Source organism: Podarcis gaigeae (genome assembly GCF_964106915.1).
Source record: "Podarcis gaigeae genome assembly, chromosome: 6".
Taxonomy (NCBI): domain Eukaryota; kingdom Metazoa; phylum Chordata; class Lepidosauria; order Squamata; family Lacertidae; genus Podarcis; species Podarcis gaigeae.
In genome coordinates this window covers 42858608-42879951 of record NC_139682.1, presented here as the reverse complement: position 1 = coordinate 42879951, position 21344 = coordinate 42858608, and the positions used below count along the sequence as shown (strand labels likewise).

The 21344-nt window shown below is 43.8% G+C and overlaps 1 protein-coding gene across 1 annotated transcript in view; it reads left to right on the top strand.

The window, feature by feature from the left end:
* The first annotated feature begins 710 nt into the window (after positions 1 to 710).
* The window catches only part of PRELP (proline and arginine rich end leucine rich repeat protein), a 34553-nt gene continuing 13919 nt past the window's right edge, over positions 711 to 21344 (top strand). The window contains exon 1 of the mRNA XM_083745263.1: positions 711 to 1181. The gene's annotated coding sequence lies outside the window, so the exon portion shown is untranslated. The remainder of the gene's footprint in view (positions 1182 to 21344) is intronic.

The window sequence follows — 21344 nt, the reverse complement described above, 5'->3', positions numbered from 1 at the left end:
ATCCTGGCAACCCTCAGATCATTGGATGGAATAATATTTTGAACTGCTTCTAGAACATTTTTAACTGTAGCTGCTTTCAGATGGTTTCAATTGTAATTGTTTATTGAACATTGTAACTATTTTAGAAAGTTTTTGCTTTGGTTTTTTATTGTCCATTTCTGTTTGCTGCCCTAGGCTCCTTCAGGAGAAAAGGTGGGATATAAATTCAGCAATAAATAAATGTGTGCCAACTGTTTTAAAAACTGGTTCAAACTAACAGGCTGCTTTTACTTTTTTTTTTTTTTAGCTTGTCTGGATTTCACTTTGCACATGGTGGGTGACGTGTTGTCTGAACTGATTCCTATGAGCAGAAAGAGCAATGTGATACCCCCTCCACTCCAACTATATTAGACTTTATTTTTACAGTGGCATTGTGCACTTCCTGCAGCTTCTGTGGTTTAGCCCTGGTGCCTTTATCCTGGTCTTCTAGGAGCATTAAATTGCCACCCTACTGAACTCCCAGGGCAGCCTTTGACCCTTACCCTAAGGCGGCTTTAACAGCCCAGCCAGCAATAACCTGACATAGTCAACGTTAACAATGGTAGCAACAAAGGAAGATTAGCATAGAAAAACAATTGCATTTAGAAAGGATGGGGGAATATGCACAGAACTGCCACTTGCTTTAAAACACAGGAATGCCATTTACTGCCCATTGAGCCTGGCTGTCATCTGAGTCCTGCTGCTTTGAAAGGCAAACCTAGACACACAGATTTACTATAAAGTTAGGAGAGGACAACATGCTTATAGAGAGAGAGTGAAAGCTCCGCGTTTTTTCTTTTCTTTCTTTAATGTGATTTGTTGAACAACACTCGCGGGGAGTTTTCTTGCCCCAGCAGAAGGAAATGTTATTACACATGAACCTTTCAGCAAGCCAGGCAGAAGGACATGCGTGTGGATTAGATGCTAGGAGTTTGGCTGCCAGAGAAAGACGTTATTGTTGTGACTTTCTCCTCCGCCCCTCGCTCCCACCCACCCCTCTCCGAGAGAATCTCTGAGGAACGGAACCGGAGAAAACACACACGGCTTGCAGGAGGGTCATTTGCATCCGAACCGGACTGCAGTGAGGAGGGAGAGGAAGAGGGGGAGGAAGAGTCCTGGAAGTTAAAACACACACAGGCAGGAGGAAGGTCAGGTGGAAACAGGTAAGCCCTGGGCAGGTGTCCTCTATCTGGGGATGGCCTACCCTAAACAAGAGAAAGGAGGGACTTCTTTCTTAACCTGTAGTTAGGTGGGACTTTCCCCTGTCTTATGGATCAACAGGTATTTTCTGTCTGGGTCTTCAAAGGCTGCTTTTTGTTTCGGTTGCTCATGCAAAAGTTCTGTCAAACAAACAAAGGAAAAGTGAAATAAAGAGGTGGTTAAAAATTCTGAGACTGTTTCCATGGCAGCAAAACTTGGGGAACCCCCTTTTTTTCTCATATGCTGCACACATCCACATACATCTGGTATGTTTATAGCCTTTGCCAAAGCAAGTTGAGTGTTTCAGAAGTCTCACTATCTGTAAGCTTGATTCATAATCAGAATTTTGCAAGGTATGGGGAGATAGGAGGTGAGTTTTATTTTCAGAGAGGAATATTAGGTTGTGGTTTCGTTTTTTCCTTCTAAGTTGCTTCCGTTAATTCTGCTTGCACCGCATGTGCAATTTGTAAACGGTTTTGGATAGAAAGGAGTTAAGAGCCCCTAATTAGTTTAATAAAGCAGATTCAATTCCTCTTCGCACTCTGGTAGCTGAGAAAATCGTACAATGTTTATTTTTTCCTTGAGGGAATGAATACAAATTCTTTGCATTTCTGAGAATTTAGGGCTGCTTTCTGTTTTGTCACAAAGAGGTGAATTTCGGAAGACAGACTCATTTTCCCACACTCAGAGACTCCTGTGGCACAATGGGTCAGTGCATCTGGCTGTTAACCAGAAGGTTGGTGGTTTGAGCCCACTCAGGAACAACTGTAGGCAGAATTCCTGCATTTCAAGGGGGTTGGACTAGATGACCCTCAGGGTCCCTTCCAACTCTAGAATTCTTTGAGTCTATGACTTGGTCCCTAGTTCAATTCCATAAAAGTTTTGATACCTAAAGAGGAGAACACTTTAAAATGAGTGGTGTGATTTAAGAGACACTAACTGCAATCCCATAGACACTGATTTAGGAGTAAGTCCCATTGAACTCAATGGGATTTATGCTGAGTAGGCATATATAGGATTGTGCCATAAGGCTTTAGTCCTATATATGCACTTATGAGAGAGTAAGCCCCTTTGGGCAGAGTGGGTCTTCTTCTGAGGAAGCATGCATAGGTTTGCTCTGGTACACACCAGTATTTACAAACCGCATTTACTTGGAACAATGTCCCATTGATTTCAATAGGTTTTTCTTCCAAGTGGGTGTATGTAATCTCTAATAAGGTTACTTTTAGCACCATCCTATATTTGAATACTCACAAGTAAGTCCCACTAAGTTAAATGGAGCTTTCTCCCAGGTAAATGGATATAGGATTGCAGCATGAGTGTTAAGATTATTCAGTTTCATTCATATATATATATATATATACATACATATACACTGCATTAATGTTTTCCTAGGAAGCAACACACACCCCTGGTTCCCAAACACAGAAACATGGTTGTTGTTGTTTTTAGATGATTAGTTCTTGTCTTTCGGTCAAAGAAATCTATCTGGCAGCCCATTTCAGTTGCTTATGCTTCCACAGATTTTGAGACAAATTCCTAACTATCTGTTCTCATGGAAATGTGGGAGTCAGGAGAGAGAGAATAACTACTCCTGGCTTATTGAATATATGTTAGAACCATTCTTTGAATAAATAGGTTTGCAGGTAACTGGGACATGGGCTGCATACACCCCACACATTTAAAGCACAAACCCCCTACCTGTAAAGAATATTCAGAACTGTAGTTTACCCTTCAGAGCACTGCAATTCCCAGCACCCTCAACAAACTACAGTTTCCAGGATTCTTTGTGTGTATGAGCCAGGGGTGCTTTAAATGTGTGGTGTGTATGCATTTTGTGTATGCAATCCATCTTGCTGAGCCTCAGAGATTTGCTTAGGAACTTCAGCAGCCAGTCCACATTTATCCAGCATTTACCCACGGAAAAAAAGCCCACTAAAGCAGGCTTTGGGGGCACTCTTCGCAATGCCCCTTTCTTAGCCAGTAGCACCTCCATTCCTGGTGGGTTTAGGAAGTCATGTGCCTGCTGGGGGAAGGGCTATTTTCATGCAGGATGTGTACTGCGCACACATGCACACACACACACACACAGTCTTTCCCTCTTGGAACAGAATCCAACTCATGTGATTTTTACCAGAGATTAGATGTTCAGAAGAGGAGGTTGGGAGCCTTCTCCTCCACTATGAAAAAAAGGGGGGGATAGATGAGGCTGATATAGGAGCAGAACTTAAGCAATCAGGAAAGGGGCTTGGAATTGAACAGGCACTTCGCCTCTGGGGGAGAAGGGAGCTTTCAAGCAGCCGGGCTGAATTACCATCAATGCAAGCAAATCAGAAGTGCAGGATTTGGACTGCACTTTGGTTAGCTCTTTGGAAAGTCTTCCCTGTTCCTTGTGACTGGCAAAGAGCAACTGGAAAGAACTGGAGGTTCTAGGGAGATCTGAGGTTGCAAACATCAACGGCAAGCACGAAGGCACAATACAGGGAAGGCAAAAGTGTCGCCAGTAGCTGGTGTTACCAACCATACTGGTTAAGGGTGTGAACTGTGATCTGGGATGCCCATGTTCCAGATCTCATCCCAGCCACATCAGGCAGCTGTTATTTAGGGGGCTGGGCAACCAGTTCCAACACTACCAGTGCCTGAAATGAATAAATGGAGGATCACTGTAGAGTTGGAAGGGACCCTGAGGATCATCTAGTCCAACCCCCTGGAATGCAGGTGCATGTAGCTGTGTTAAGAGGATCTGCTTTGTATGCAGAAGGTCGTAGGTTCAGTTCCCAGCATCCCAGTAGAGCTGGGAGAGATCCCTGGAGAGCCACTGCCAGTCAGTGTGTCTCAGGTCAACATAATGCCCTCTGGATGTTGTTGAACTCCAACTCCCATCAGCCCCAACCAGCATGGTCAGTGGTTAGGAACGATGCCGTAGTCCAATAATGACTACCCTTGGTGTAGATACTGAGCTTGATGGGCTAAAGATCAGACTTGGTATGAAGCAGTTTCTGATGTTCCTATCCAAGCTGCTTCAACCAAGAAGTTGGTGAAGACTAGGGCAGGATCTGTGGAGTCTGTATTCAGCAATGAGTTGCTGGGAATATTATCTGGGCCAAAGGGACCTGTGTTTTTTCAAGAGACTCCCTGCACTCCCAAGTTGTGTGTGCTGCAGTGCCAGCCCATGTGAGCAGGAAATTCCCATCCCAAGACATCTCCTCTGGGCAGGCCTGTTGCAAAGACTGGGAGGCCCAGCCTGTGCTGCTTGCTTGAATTTTTTCTCATTTTATGCTGTGAAGTTGAATGGGGGAAAGACAAAGGAGAGGCATTTCACTGTATTTTTGCACTCCGTCTGGGAATTGTATATACACCAAATAAATGCATGATGTTTGCATTTTATTGTGCTGCTTTTGAAATGTGGACTCGGGCAGATGGAAACATAAAATGAGCCCTAAGGGATGTAAAAGAGTGCAGGCATTTAGCAATGGGGTTTTTCTTTTTCTGTGTTGCAATATCATAGGAATTATCCAGCCAGTTGATTCCAGATGCTTTCTGTATGAGGCACACCCCATCTGCATGCACTCGCAGAAAGCCTTCCCTGCAGACAAATGGCTGTGGTGGTCGAGGCTCCCCCCTTTAACCAGCCCACAAATAATTTGGAATGGTTAATGGTATGATGGCTCCAGCCCAATGCAAACACTCTCTTGCCTGGCTTTTCAGTCATTCCAGAGTCTGTGGAGAGAGATGGTCTGCAGCTTCACCTCTCTGGTCTTCAATGTCTTTTGGAGACAGCAGAAGAAAAGGGTAAAGTTTCTTGCTTCTGTTTTAAGTTCAGGTACACCCAGCTTCCAAGAGGCAGAGAGAACCAACATCTCATTCTGATAGGGAGAGGGGTAGGAAAGCTAACCAAAATATCCACAGTTGTCTCAATGGAATGGAAATTGATTATACACATTCGACAAGCATATGTGAATCTTCATGCTTTACTTAGGCTTTACAGCATGCTTGGTTTGTGCTTGGGGTTAATTTTTTTCATACAGAGTTTGAATGTTTTTGTCATGGACTGGAAAAGAAGGATAATGACTCATATAAACACTGGAAAGAGAAAGAGGTATGAACAGAGAGTCAAGGCCTGAATGTTATGGCAAAAGTTCAGAATCCATGCTGTCTGAGTGAAGAGCTCCAGTTCCTGACTGCACTCTGACTTCTAAGGACCAAAGTACATATGACAGCAACAGATCTATGTGCTTCTATCTGGATCTTTTCCAGTTACAGTGTTACCTCGGAAGTCAAACAGAATCCGTTCTGGAAGTCTGTTCAACTTCCAAAACATTCAGAAACCAAGGCGCAGCTTCCAATTGGCTGCAGGAAGCTCCTACAGCCAATTGGAACCCACAGAAGCCGCGATGGACATTCGAGTTCCAAAGAACGTTTGCAGACCGGAACACTCACTTCCAGGTGTGCGGCATTTGGGAGCCAAAATGTTCAAATTGCAAGGCGTTCGCCAACCAAGGTACAACTGTATATATAAAGTGGGGTTGGGGGTTGCAATTTAGGGGGTGGGTAGATGCTGAGGCTCAGAGGGGCAGTAGCTCAGTGGTGCACCCCATTCAAAGTCCCATGTTGAATCCCTGGTATCTCCAGATAGGACTAGGAAGGACTGAGTGTGAAACTCTCAGAGTAGACAGTACTGAGAAATAATGGTCTGACTCGCTAGTCCCTTCTGCATTATACACTTAAAGCAGTATCAGACCGGCTTTCTCCAAAGAATTCTGGAAAGTGTAGCTTCTAATGGCTGCTGAGAGGTGTTAGGAAATCTCTATTCCCCTCACAGAGCTACAATTCCCAGAGTCCTCTGGGGAAATGGATTGACTGATAAACCACTCAAAAAATGTAGCATGTGTGGTGGTGGGGAATAGGTGCCTCCTAATGACTCTAAGCATCATTAACAAACTGCAACCCCCAGGATTCTTTGGGGGAAGCCATGACTGTTTAAAGTGTCCTGTTCAAGGGAAGTCATAGTACTGCTCTATTCTGCCTTGGTCAGACCACACCTGGAGTACTGTGTCCAGTTCTGAGTACCACAGTTTAAGAAGTATATGGACAAGTTGGAATGTGTGGAGAATGGAGAATGACCAAGAGTCTGGAAACCAAGCCCTATGAGGAATGGTTGAGGGAGTTGGGTATGCTTAGCCTGGAAAAGAGGCGAGTTATAGGAGGTATGATAGCCAACTTCAAATATCTAAAGGGCTATCACATGGAAGATGGAGCAAGCTTGTTTTCTCCTGCTCTGGAGGGCAGCACCCGGACAAATGGCTTCAAGTTACAAGAGAGGAGTAAACATCAGGAAAAACTTTCTTTCATTAAGAGCTGTTTGACAGTAGAACATACTCCTTTGGGAGGTTATGGACCCTCCTTCCTTGGAGGTTTTTAAGCAGAGGTTGGATGGTCATCTGCCATGGATGCTTCAGCTGAGCTTCCTGCATTGCAGGGGGTTGGACAAGATGACCCTTCCAACTCTACATTTCTAACTGGTGGCTCTTACCTCTGGCAAGTAATTACTTATAGCTGATGCTCTGGCACCAAAATATTCCATTTTTTGGATAAGGAGAAGTGAAGCAGTTTTATGTGTTTGTGTTGACCTGCCCCATGTCTTTTACCATGGAGCCTGTTCCACAGCCACTTTTCTGCCAGCTAGGCTCATTTACATTATTGGATGCCGGTTTTGGCTGTCTCTCACCTTCTTCTGATGTAGCACAGACACAACTGGGAAAGGCCCTTGACTGAGTCAGCGTGCACAGCTCATATTCTTGCAGCTATTGTGTGTGCAGATGCATAGCTCTGTTCAGGTGACACATGCTGGCCCACCACTGCTGCTTCACGGCAGCGTATATTTGAGTGGGCAGCAAGTGGCAAGACAGTGTTGGAGGACAGAAGCGTGTGTGTCACATGGCTCGCTGCTCTCAGGTGTGGCGGAGGACGCTGTCCTGTCGCCAGTGCTGAAGTCAAGATTCAGCTGCCAGTCTGGTTGGCTTCTTTATGTGGGGTGCACGTATGCCATCCTATCCTTTGCCTCAGACAGCAAAATGCCTTTGGAGTAGGTAGGCCTCAGGCTGCGTAAGCACCATACATTTAAAGGACATTCCAGGCACATTTTCCCTCTCAGGGAATTATGGGCACTGTATTTTGTTAAGCATTACGGGTATTTGTAACTCTGTGAGGGGTAAACTATGCAGAATTCTTTAAGGGGGGGGAATGTGCTTGCAATGTGCTTTAAGGATTTAGGTCCACACTTCTGCTTGCCCTGTGCCTAGAAAGCATGGGTTCAAGCAGTTTTCCAATCTGAGTGGTTTGGCTTTTGCCCTGTGGCTTCCCATGGAAAACCCACTCTTCTGAGCTAAATCAGAACAAAGCAAAGCAAAGTGTGGATTAGCCCTTTGTCTATTCACAGCCTCCATTAAATCGAAGACAATGCAGCAGGAGGTTTTTGCTCACTCCTCACAGGCAAAGGTGTACACATAAAGGGCCATCATATTCTATTATGACACAAGAATGCCCCCTGGAAAGTCAAAAGCAGCAACCGTACTTGAATTATAAGGAAGGCAGGACAGAGCCTGGTAGACAACAACAGCCTCCTTGTCTTTTGTGATGGTCCTGTGAAAGCCCTTGCTTTTAAATGTTGATCACTCCATATTGAATTGTTTTTGAAGTAATCAAACAACAGCTTCCCTGGCACGTTGCAAGTGTCCCAAATTCACTTGCCTCAGCAAATCTACTTGAGTGTCTAGTCTGGCAAGAAAGAAAGGCATTTCTGCCAATTCACCTTCTCACTATCTGCTCTTATGATGTTTGAGAATCTGTCAGTTGCTCAAACCCCAGTGTTAAAAGTTGACATGCAAAACATGTTAGTGTTCTTCATCCTACACCACACCTATGAGACAGTTTCTATAGGCCAAACCTTGGGAAATAGCTACACCCATTGGCTGGAGGGGAAAGCCCAGTCTCTGCCTCCTCAGTTGTTGTAAGTTCACTCATCTCCCTTAGCCCTTCTGCAATGTATACACACAGTTCAAAAGGAGAGTATCTCTGCCTACAAACTGTCAGTCTTTTGGACTTCCAAGGAGCTTTCCCTCACACTAGGCTTGCCATACATCAGGAAAATTTCTGACATGTCCTGGGTGTAAAAATGGTGTCAGGAAGGAATTTTGCCGAACTGGCAAAATGTCAGGAAAAACTGGGTGCATGGCAACACAATGGGAAAAAGCAGCAGAAACAGCTCCAAAAGCTTGAAATTGCAGGTCTCAGGATTTTTTTTCTTTTTGAAATATGGCAACCCTACCTCACATCTGGGACGCAGGTGGCGCTGTGGGTTAAAGCCTCAGCGCCTAGGACTTGCCGATCGAAAGGTCGGCGGTTTGAATCCCTGCGGCGGGGTGCGCTCCCGCTGCTCGGTCCCAGCGCCTGCCAAACTAGCAGTTCGAAAGCACCTCCGGGTGCAAGTAGATAAATAGGGACCGCTTACCAGCGGGAAGGTAAACGCCGTTTCCGTGTGCGGCTCTGGCTCGCCAGAGCAGCGATGTCACGCTGGCCACATGACCCGGAAGTGTCTCCGGACAGCGCTGGCCCCTGGCCTCTTAAGTGAGATGGGCGCACAACCCCAGAGTCTGTCAAGACTGGCCCGTACGGGCAGGGGTACCTTTACCTTTACCTTTACCTCACATCTAACATGGTGAATTCATCTGCCAGATTGCTACATGTATGGCAAAAGAAATTATTCTTTGGCCATCGCTTGTGTTGTGCATTTTTGCCTCAATCAATGTTGCTCATTTCAATTCACATCTGGTATCTTACCTAAAATAAAACATTTTCAGTCAGATAGTCTGGAGTTTGCCAAATGGATCAGCTCTGGAGTTTTGCCCCTTGCATGTCTTACCTGCTTGGTTCAAGAGAAAAAGAATTTGAACAACTGCATCTTGCAAGCCCTGTCTTTCTAGCTGTTACTCATTAGCCAACATGGTTCCCTCATCCCTGACCACAGGCCATGCTGCCTTAGGTTGGTGGGAGTTGGCAACATGTTGGTGGCCCCTGCATTGCCCTATAGCACACCTATGTTCACTCAACCATAGAAAAATATATTCCAGATAATTGGAGAGAAAAGTTCTGTCTCCACTAACACAGAGGTTGGGATTGGGACTTGGGTCAAAGGCAGGGCAGATTTGCTACAGCCCCCTAGGCGATTGCTTTTAGAAATCTATGTGGAAGCCAATAATTAATTAAATTTTGGGAAGTCAGGGAGGGAATCTTATGGATTTCATTAAGTGCCTCACTACATATTCCTCCCTATGATCTAAGAACTTTTCGAAAACTGCCGCAAGAAGGAGAGAGTTTGTACCTTTGATTTTCACAGTGACCTGTATACATTGGTTGGAGGACATGCTGGGGTCACATCCTGACTCTCTCAAGACACACAAAATAGGACAAAGGGTTGTTCACATTTTCCCCACACAGCTGGCTTCTCCTTGCATGTTTTTAAAAATGGGGACTTAGGGTGACACTGAGTGCAGAATCTAACTAAAATGATTTAAGAACCTATTTGAATTTTTAGGCCACTTTTAGAATTTGAACACATCAGACATGTCCAGGTCACATCAGCATCTTCTGAGAAACTTTAGAAGTTAGCTACTTTTCATAACTGGATGCGGGTGGCGCTGTGGGTTAAACCACAGAGCCTAGGACTTGCTGATCAGAAGGTTGGTGGTTCGAATCCCCGCGACGGGGTGAGCTCCTGTTGCTCAGTCCCTGCTCCTGCCCACCTAGCAGTTCAAAAGCACGTCAAAGTGCAAGTAGATAAATAGGTACTGCTCCTGTGGGAAGGTAAACGGCGTTTCCGTGTGCTGCTCTGGTTCACCAGAAGTGGCTTAGGCATGCTGGCCACATGACCCGGAAGCTGTATGCTGGCTCCCTCGGCCAATAAAGCAAGATGAGCGCCGCAACCTCAGAGTCAGTCACGACTGGACCTAATGTTCAGGGGTCCCTTTACCCTTTACTTTTCATAACAGACAAATACATCAAGCTAGCCATATAACTTTCAATTAAAATTATATCCCATAGAGTTAGGCCACAGACTGCCCCCTTCTGTGTGTACTGAGGGTCACTGTTTTCCAGAAAGGGGACTGGAAAGGTATGTTGCTGCACAAACAGACCTCAGGTTCAATCACATACATGTTACCTACAAAACTAAAAAAACATATTAAAGGTAGAATATTTGCTTCTTACATCATTCTTTTTTATGCTTTTATTAAAATATTTTCTTGGACAACAAAAGTGCATACAACATCTCTGTTTTCAAATCATAGAGTCCTTCCTACAGGTTGGTTACATTCGGTGTGAGACATTCTCTTTTTTAAGGCTCAAGGTTGTGGCCAGACTTCTTGCTACACCTCCATAACATGCACAGTACAATCAATAGGCCAAATAAAGTTGCCTTGGGGGATGGATTCAGCCCAGGCTATCTCTGATTTAAACAGTGGGATTTAAGTATGATTTTCGCTGGATTTTGCTTAAAATTTGCTTTGTAGTGTACTTAGTTTGTTTATTTGCGGCCAGCTCATTCTTAATTTCACCATCCGTCCTTTATAATTTGTGAGCTCAGCTCACAAATGTTATTTCAGGGTTGAGCTAGTAAATAAATGTGTATTATATTGTTGAAAGCCCAGCTCACATAAATATAGAAATAAATGACACACTTACAGATTGCATCATCAGAAACTAAAAAGTTCTATGCTAATTCAAAGCAGATTGGCACTTCTTTTATGACTTTATAGGAAATTCCTGAAATGCAGTGTTCACATTTTGCATGCATGGAGGTTTGTTCGCCTCCAGTGCCTCCAGATCTGAATTCATTTTTAGTTCTCCTTACAAGAAGCTTACATTAGTTCTTGTATCACAAAAAAGAAACTTTTGGGATAAAATCCAGAGGAGCAAAAGGAGGGGCGTTAGAGTGAAAAGGCTGTGTTCTTACTAGAGGGAACTAGACTTACAGAAAAGATAATTTTGCTGAAATAGTTTTCTGAGACATTCATTTTCTTCCCATAATTCATATGCTATGTCCCTGCTGAGTCCACCGTTTTGTGTTGGAGCTAATGATTCCAATCCCCAACCCCATTAAGATGATGGGGAAAAGCAGGGACCAAAGAATTCTAGGGTTAAGATGAGACAGATGGCAGCAAATACAGGGGGAGGGGAGGAGGCACAGAATCTCTTTATGGAAAGCATCTGTAACTTAGATGCCCAGGAATGTTTTGAGACAGCTCAGCCAAAATATGTCAAAGGTGGCCAAGCTTCCCACTAATCCGGTATGCCAACAGCCCTGGAGTGCATGTTCCTTCCCTTTGCCCAAGTATCTTCCTCAGCCTCAGACAGACCTTGTGGTGTTGTGTGGATTTGAAGAGGGGGTGTCAGGTGTCAGTATTATTTGATGATGCAAATAGGGTGGCCACTTATGCACCACCAAAAAATAAGAAATGCATCTCCGAGAAAGAAGGCAAAAGAGGACACAGAATTGCATAAACTTTCAATTTGCTGATTTATATTTTGTAGATGCAAATTTAGAAATAGATGTCTTTGCGCTCCCTTCCTACCTCTGTTTATCATTGAACTGGACAGCAAAGAGAAGATCCTTCCAAACAGAGGATTGACAGCCCTTCAAATAGAGGACATGTGTAAAGTAGGAGACATGTCCATTCTCCAAATGAAGACACTGCCAGGCCATCATATGTATGTAAGAGAGGTTCCTAGGAAAGCAGCTGTAATCACTGGAAAAAGCGTATGCAGGCCTGCTTACTGGCAGATCTCACCATTTCCCAAAATATTTTCAGACCGGTCTTTTTGACTTCTGACTCTGTCTACTGTTGGTCCTCAGTGTTTTCTTGTTAGCGTAACACTGTTGACATTTCCTCACCGCAGACCAATTGGGAACTTGACAGCCATACAGCGCTGTTTGTTAATGGGGCAAGAGCTGTCTGATGGAGCCTGGCTGGTTGGCTGGCTGCATACATGATGTCAGTGGCAGCTGGACTCCTAGCTGTATGATGGACGGTTGATGAAATGAAACATGCTGAGGTTAGTAGACTGTAGAGAATCACAGCATAGGCGCAAAATATTCCATTTTTTAAAAACCACAAGCCATATTTGAATGTGGAAAGTCTAATTTTTAGAAGCTTCCAAATGTTTTTGACAATCTAAAACCATTGTCCACCAATTGCTAATGATGCTAACACTAAGTTGGTGAAGCACCTTAAATAGGGGGGAGATTAGGATAACCCACTGCATAAGAGGACGGGGCTCCTGAACCTTTGATTGTTATGTTAAAATGGCAATTCCTGCAGGGACAGTTTTTCTCACCCTTTTTGCTGTTCTGTGCAACCCTCAAAGCAGAGACGGGAAGCCTGTGCACAGACACCTGATGTTGCTGGCCTATAACTCCCATCATGCCTGACCATTGGGCCATCCTGGCTGGGGCTGATGGGAGTTGGAGTCCAACACCACCTGGAGGTCACAGTTTCCCCATAAACATATAGTAGCCCTATCTTACTTTGCATGGGCAGTCAAAGCATTTATAAAGCCGCATACATGGGAAGGGGAGAATTGTACCAATTGCCCAACGTCCTTGTTGTATCTGACTATACGTGTTGGAACTCACATCTGCACAGGGGCCTTACACAGACAGTCCAATACACTATGACTATGTTTGTGTGATTTTTTACCCTAGAAAAATAAAGGGCAGGAATCCTGTGTTCAGAGCCTACATTCACTGGACACTTTATGACCATCCACATTTGGGTTCTATCAGTCCTGTTTACAATATGGGGGTATGTTTGCAGAGATTTTTGAATTTTCATTAGTGAAGTATCTTTAATAATACCCAGGATGATCCCATTATTAAAGCCAGTGCTTTTTTTCTTTTAAAAAATGTTTAGGGGTACTCTCAATTTCCTACTCATATTGAAATACTGCCCCTCAATGAGGCCAAACTTAGATTCAAAAAATGTTTAGGGGGTATGCGTACCCCTGAGCCTCCCCCCCCCCGAAAAAAGCACTGATTAAAGCATATTCAAGAGAAACTCATTCCATGGTGGGGCAGCAGTATTGGACATGCCTACTCTGCGCAGCCTCCGTCCATTTGAGGAACAACTAGCTAGTTTATGATGGAATATAAACTATTTTAGCCATTTGCCAAGGCTTGGTGGCAGCTGATTCAGAATATACACGGATCTCAGATGCCCTGTCAGCTAATTATTTTTAATGTGGAACCACAGAGGGAATTTGACTTGATACACTGTTATTATTATGTCCCCAATTAATCATAGGTACAGTATTGTTTTCTTACTATGTCAGCATTGAATACCAGATTTGTCCATATATGGCCTCTAAATGTCTGCATGTGGTTTAACGTCACCTTCTTTGCTTTAATTTAAGACCTAACAACTTTCCTAACATCAGTGAAGTTTTGAACATTATAGTGCTGGTATTATATTAGTAGAGCATCCTGGAAAAATACATTAAAATATATTTTATGTATTTTAAGATTATATTTAACCCCATTTTCCCAATTCTTCAGGCAGCTTACAAATCAGTAAAAGGAAAGAAAAATAAAACCCAATTAAAACTAAGCATACTATTAGCCACACTAAAGTGACAATAAAAACTAATTCAGCTGCAGCAAAGCCATAAGTAGCCCCAAAAGGAAAGCAGTTTGGCTGTTGGGACAGTACATTCCAAGACTGGGACATGGGGGTCAGAGAGGTGATCAGTTTCTTCGGTGAACATGCTGCAAAAAAATACTGTTGTGGGAATGGACCACTAATGGACTCCATGTTTTATTGTTTCATATATTAATTGAAATATCTATATCCTGCCTTTCCAACTCACAATGAAAGCAGCGCCATAATTGAAGAACAATCACACTGTGACCTTAAAAAGCAACAAAAACAGTAGAGCAGCTGGTAACCAGCAGTATACTTTTCAGCAGTGAGATTTAGGAATGAGCCAAACTATAAGCATGCCAGAATAAAAAATGTGTTGACCTGAAGCCCACAAAGAAAGGGAACAGTGTGATCTTGTGGACTAGGGAGTTGTACAGCCCGGCTTTCATAATTCTCCTGTGTCTTCACCAAGATATTTATCTATTAATTTATTTTTGCTGGGTATGTTGTTTCCAAAGACAATTCAAGCCGTTGGTATTAAGCTATGAGTTTGTCATGGCTTCGGAACCTGGTACCTTAAGGACTGCTTTATGAGTACCAAGCTATATGGAAGTTAAGATCCTCTACTGAGTTCTTTCTCAGAGTGCCACCACTGTTGGCAACAAAGGGGGTGAGTGCCCAGAGTGTATAATTCCCTCGTGGAGGAGTGTGTCTGGCTTTCTTTAAGACTGGCAGATGAAGGTGGGGGCAAGGGGTGCGCTCCACCCAGGGTGCCATCTGGGGGTGTGTGACATCGCGTCTGCCCCCGCCCCCGGAAGCTCGGCGCTTGCCGCACACCACCGGGACACTCGCCACTTGCCGTGCACGTCCTGGAATGTGTACCGCTTGCCATGCAACCCCCCAAGGGCGGCGCGCCTTGCCCCCTGGGGCGCATGCCAGCCACGCTCCCAGATGTACGCCACTCCCGATGCCGGATATATATGAATGAATAGGAGCAGCCCACCCATGAGTCAAGGTGTCATGGCCTCCTCAGACAGCAGGATCCACAGGGGCAGCTGATATGGCCTCCAAGGAATGCATCACTTGCTGATACCATGGTGGCGACAGCAGCAGCAGGTGCAGCATGCTCCTTGGAGGTTGAATCTGCCACCTCCTCAGCTTCCTAATACCATGTCTCCTCCTAATGTCGCATCTACAGCAGGCACACTGCTAGTCTCTTCCCACACCTGTTCGAGATATAAATCTTCATTCTCCCTGATGTAGATCTTCACTCACTCCTTCTTCCTTGGCATGGAGGCTGAACATTTTGTGGTCTGCCTCAGGTACCAAAATGTCTTGAGCCAGTCCTGTATATGACTGTAAAATGAGCAGTTAAGGTGCACGGCAACTGGCCCTTGTACATTAAGGTTACCAGATTTTTTTCAATGAATCCGGAGACACTTTTCAACTTCAATGGATTTTGTCAGGGGACTGATTTGTAAATCCGGGGACTGTTCCCGGTAAACGGGGACGTCTGGTAACCTTATTGTACATACTCCCGAGGTTTCATGGAGAGTGTGCACATAATCTGTTCATGAAGAAGGAAGTGTGCACATTTCCCCAACACGCTTTAGAAAATGTGCATATATTGATGTAATTATGTACATTTTCTGCTCATTATGCATAATCCCCAATTAGCCATTATCTGGGCTGTTTTTGCCCCACAGACTAATCTTATATAGTCTTCAACATATCCTCAGTCCAGTCTACTTTTCACCATTCTCAGCAGTTCTCCAGTCAGCTGAGCAGCGAAACAGGGATGGAAATGCAGGAAGAGGAAAGCTTAATATCTTCCCTGCTCCTTCCACCATATTGATAGAAATTGCTCCCCTACGCTGCTATTAAGCTCAGGAAAATGTTGAATAGCAGCATAGGGTCAGTAATCATTGGAATCACAGGGGAGGGAAAAGTTAACAAGTTGAGAAAGGGTTGCCATGCAAAAAAAAAAAAAAAAAAAAAAAAAAGAGCTGGGAGAGAAAGAATGTGAAGAACCAGAATTCTCATGGGAAGGAAAGTGGAGGCAACACCGAATTCTCTGAGGAATCAACAGAAGCTGCTGCCAAGTAATAGGAATTGTTAATATTTATTCTGCTAAGCAGGGATGCTTTCACAAGAGCACTTGAAAAAATAATCTTGCACTAAGTGTGATTGCCCCCTGAAAGAGAAAGCAGCTCATCATTGTGAACTCTTCTGTGGCATGAGCCTGTAACCTTTCTCATGTAATAGTTTCTCAGTACTAGGTATGGGGAAACTGTGGCCCTCCAGATGCTGCTGGCCACCAGTTCCCATCAACCCCAGCCATACATGGCCAATAGTCAGAAATGATGGCAGTAGAAGTTCAACAATAGCTGGAGAACCACTGTTTCCCCACCCCTGATACAGGAGGAGATGGTCCTTCAAGTAACCTAGTCCCAGGCTATTTGGTTTATTGATTTAAAGGTACTAACAAGCACTTTGAATTGGGTTCAGAAATGAACTGGTAGCTGGTGCAGATGGAATAGCAATGGAGTCAAATGGAGGATGTGACTGTGTTCTGCACTGATTGCTTGTTTGCTTCAGAGACAAATCCACTGCAGGGACCTGTAACAAAGCTCCAGTGGCCTCATTTGTCTTGCAAAAATGCCATGAAAAGGTGGTGATGGCTAACACACCACCAGGTGTGGAAATGCGGCTGTCTGAGAGGTTTTGCGGGGGTGGGGAGGAAGCACCTTTCAAGGGAATATTTCTAACCTCTCCCTTCCCTTTTATTCCTTATCCTGTTCTTTCAAAAGGAAAAGGCATTGTCCAGGCATGGCTATTTGTAGCTTTATCTGTAGTTTGTCCCACAGTATGCTAAATACATGATGGGTGCATGTACACACACACAAACTCCGGGAACCCTTTGTGTATTGCGCTGAATATTTCCAGCACCATCCCCAACTTTCAATGTATCGCATGGAACATTTCTGCACCATCACATTACATCTGCAACAACAGCGGTAGGAAATAAAGTAGCACACTTGGAACAGTGATATGTGAGAGGCTTCCAGGCCTACAGTGCCAGGTTGCTCTGTAAATCATTTTGACCTATGTCACTTGAGCAAGTAAGAAAACACAGGGGGCGAGTCTGTGTACTACTTCTCTTTTTAAGCCAATGTAATCAAGACTACAAGCTCTGTGTCAATCTAATGGCTTGTCTAAGAGAGAAGCAAGATGCTTTGTACACATCTTCACACACCATCCTGTAATCTTATGGAAGTGTCTCTCTGCTGAATTGACTTTAGGTTAGCTTTGACTGGTAATCTTCCTTCTTGCAGAAACCTATCTGCTTAGCAAGTTTGTTCAAAGGCGGGTCAACTGCTGTCAAAATTTCAAAAATCCATTGTCTGGGTATTATCATAAATGTGGCTTGTGATTACAGGCCTATAACCCACTTTAGCTAAGTAGTTATATTGTTAATTTTCAGGGCTTACCTCTGCTTAAAAACCTCTAATGAGGGAGAGCTCACCATCTTCAAATGGAGTCTATTCCACTGTTGAATAGTTCTCACTGCCAAAAGTTCTTCCTGATGATGAGTCGTGATCTCCTTTTGCAACTTGAATCTATTGGGTGCTGCCCTCCAGAGCAGGAGAAAACAAGCTTGCTCCATCTTCCATGTGATAGCCCTTTAGATATTTGAAGTTGGCTATCATACCTCCTATAACTCGCCTCTTTTCCAGGCTAAGCATACCCAACTCCATCAACCATTCCTCATAGGGCTTGGTTTCCAGACCCTTGATAATCTTGGTTGCGCTACTCTGCATATGTTCCAGCTTGTTCATATCCTTCTTAAATTTGGGGGCCCAGAACTGGACCCAGCACTCCAGATGTGGTCTGACCAAGGCAGAATAGAGTGGAACTATGATTTCATTTTTAAGCCATATAGCTCTCAAATAAGCATGGCCTATGTTTTTCAGGGCTTTTATCTTTGTGTCTTTCTTTCTTTCTTTCTTTCTTTCTTTCTTTCTTTCTTTCTTGTCATCCACACTTCTGTTTACCCCAATGCTTTCCCTTGGGAAAAGCTGCAGTTTAGCACTGAATTCGAACAAACGGCAATAAGGTTTCCACTGATTGCTATTTTGACCAGATTTTCTTTGGGAAAATGGCAGAACAAAGGCCAAATTGCTCAGACCTGTACCTAGAAAGCATGGAACAAGCAGAAAACCACTTGGACTCGTGTTTTCTAAGCACGGGACAAACGAAAGCATCAATGAGCCCTTTCTTTCGCTACTAGCATGATAATCTCTGGACTTAACATCTGACTTGTTGCCACTTCTGTGGCCTTTCATAAACTGAAAGGTTACTCTTTTGGTAGCAGGTGTCATCCAGTGGGCCATATATGAGCTGTAATTCCACATACATGGAAAAGAAGCTAATGATATTCAAGTTCACTAGCAGCATCTTAAGCAATAAGGAACTTGGTTATACAGCATGATGCTAGAGATCTGAAAAGAGTCAGCCTGTAAGCATTTCTTTAGTACACCCAATAAAACACGACTGCTGGGCCTCGGCAAAAACGGACTCTTGCGAGCACTATTATAAGATAGAGTTAAGCCGCACAGACTTCATGTATCCGATTCTTCAGAAATCCCCTGCAGCTCAGAACATTTCTCTTATCTTGCTTCACTTACAAAGGCCGTGTTCCCAGATGTGGGGAAATTGAACATATTGGTAGGCTGCACAGCACAGCAAGCGGAGCAACCAATATGTGCATTGCTCTGCAACAGTGAAATTAATAGGACAGAATATGTCTGCCTGCCTGTGTGGCACAGAGATGCACAACTCTGTTTATCTCTGTGGTTGCTCATTGTGTGCGGGTGTTAGTACAAATAGGAGGGGGAGTGTGGCATATGGGTCAGAGCAGGACAGTTTGGGCCCATTGTCATGACTTGAATAGGCTCTGAATAGGCCTTTTTAATGGGTTGAAAGGTGTATACTTTAAAAACTAGAAATCTCTCTCTGTGTGTGTTCAGTTGGGTTTGGGCAGTGCCACATTTAGGTGCTGAGCTGAGGGGGCACAACATTATGATGATGATATCACCTATATTTGTACAGGTCATACTGAGAAGGTCCATAAAAAGCAGCTGTACCAAAAATAGTTATTGTGAAAATAAGGAATATTGGGAGGCACCCAATTTTTTTCTTGCTCAGGACACCATATTACCAGAGTCTGGCCCTGGTTTGGGATTTGTCAGTTGATCCAAAAGAGATGCATGAGGGCAGAGAGAGAGAGAGAGAGAGAGAGAGAGAGAGAGAGAGAGAGAGAGAGAGAGAGAGAGCTAGCTACCTGTGCATTTTAATGGAGATATTTCAGTTCCTAGAGTTACACCAGCTTGACTCAGTGTTTCCAGTGTGACCAATTGCAGAATACATTCTAATATACCACAATTTGGAGCTGCTCTGTTAGGTGAAATAAGCAGAAGGAGCTGCAAAATGCAACACGGTCCCTTGACTTTAAATCTTGTGATTGGATTTGTTTTCAAAAGTCAACAACTGGAGGGCCACGGGTCTCCTGGACGAAGTTTCAATATGATTCTGCAAAGGGACTCTGGACAAGTTTCCAAAACAAGCACAATGACTTGTCTATGGTTGCAAAGGAAGTTTGTGACAGAGTATGGGCCTGAAACCATTTCTTTTCTGCCCAAGGGAGAAGCTTGCTCCTGTTTTGCTGGTTGCTGTAGCTGAGAGCCTGACAGCACCCTTAAGACTATTTGGTACTGATTCATTGCCTTGTGAGTCAGCTTCCATATTAAGCATAGATCACTAAGGCGATATTTCCATTGAACGTGTTCCAAAGCTGCAATAAACCATTTTGGCAGAACTTCTAATGGCTCCAGTGCCCCTTGGCACCATTTGAGGCTCCTAAGTTAATTAGGCCCTGCTTGTGCATTTTTACAACTGAGAGAAAAAGTGTGGTGCAGATTTCAGTGCAGGCGCTTGGTGGCAGTGCTGTTAAAATATCCATTTGTGCTGAAGTGGAACACTGTGGTTCAAAGCTGTCAGGATTTTTCCATGCTCAGTAGGAGGATGCCAGGAAACGAAGAAAGTAACCTCGCCCACCTCATCACACCCCAGCTAAGCAACTTTCCCTTTCCTCTCCATATGTTCTGACAATTTGCATTCACATTTGCCAGATACATTGTGTTGGAGTATTCACAACCTTGGAACCTCGGCAGCATTGCTCCTGCCTTGCTAAGGATTTAATAAGTTGACGATTGCAAAATCACTTGGACCCAACCATTTCCCTTGCATGGCTTTAATGATGACAACCACTGTGCCTGTTTGGATCTAACTGCCTTGTGATTCGGGGTTTTAAAGACCAGATGTCCAAAGCACTTCTCTCTTCTCTCTGTGTGTCACATTCTTTTAAAAATCTGGCCATAATTGGAGCTGTGTTTGGTATGCTGAAAAATCTGCCACTTACTTTGATGCCTAATGAGAACCAAGTCCTTAGGAAGCCTGATGGATGGAGTGACGGAAAGCATGGGAAAACTTAATTCCATAATTTGAGTATTATTTTCTTTTTATTGATGACATCCTATGTTCTCTGGGTGGCACAGCTAAATATGGCTAGGATACAATATGGAAAATAAAATAAATAACAATTACCGTTTGAGACACAGCCCAGCAGAGATTAAGCAACACAATTAAGCATGAATAAGTCCTTAAAAATTTAAAGGATACACTAATAAAAGTAGGGTGGTGGTGGGTGTGAATTGAATTCCAATCCTCAGTGCTACAACACAAAATAATTTGGACCCAGAATTAGATAGATCCCCAAATACTTATTAGGATATATCACAAGCAGAGAACAGGAGCTAGTAAATGAAGTCATCATGAGAATAATAAAAAGAATCATTGTGTTTGTTGGCACCCTTTTTTCTCTAGTTCAGCTTTCCCATGCAAACAGCTTTGTGCAAGATGCATGTTTGGGTGGATCAAAAGCTGTTGTTATTTTGCACAGGATTCAGACAGGGCAGGATGGGAAGTTAAAATGCCTCCCATCAAATGCTGCAAGCAATTAAAAAAAATAAATTGAAGGAGCCACGGTCCAAATACATAGGTATAGATGCATGATTCTTGTTTCCCTTCCTCACATGAAAAATGAAGAGATGGTAGACATTAGCTTTTCAGTAAGAAGACAGCAATTCTCTGCACCTTTCTCAGCTGCTATTACACCTACAGGTTCTTTACATCTTTCAAGGACATTGTTGTACAGGCTACAATTTGCTCACATTTCCTTCACAGCTGTGACCATGAGAAGCCCTCTTATTCCTCTGACACTCTTGAGAATAAGGGCCTTTCCAGATGGTTGTTTAAGAAGAGGATGCTCTTCTTCAGTAAGATATTTATGCTAGACGTACTCTAGCAGTGGCT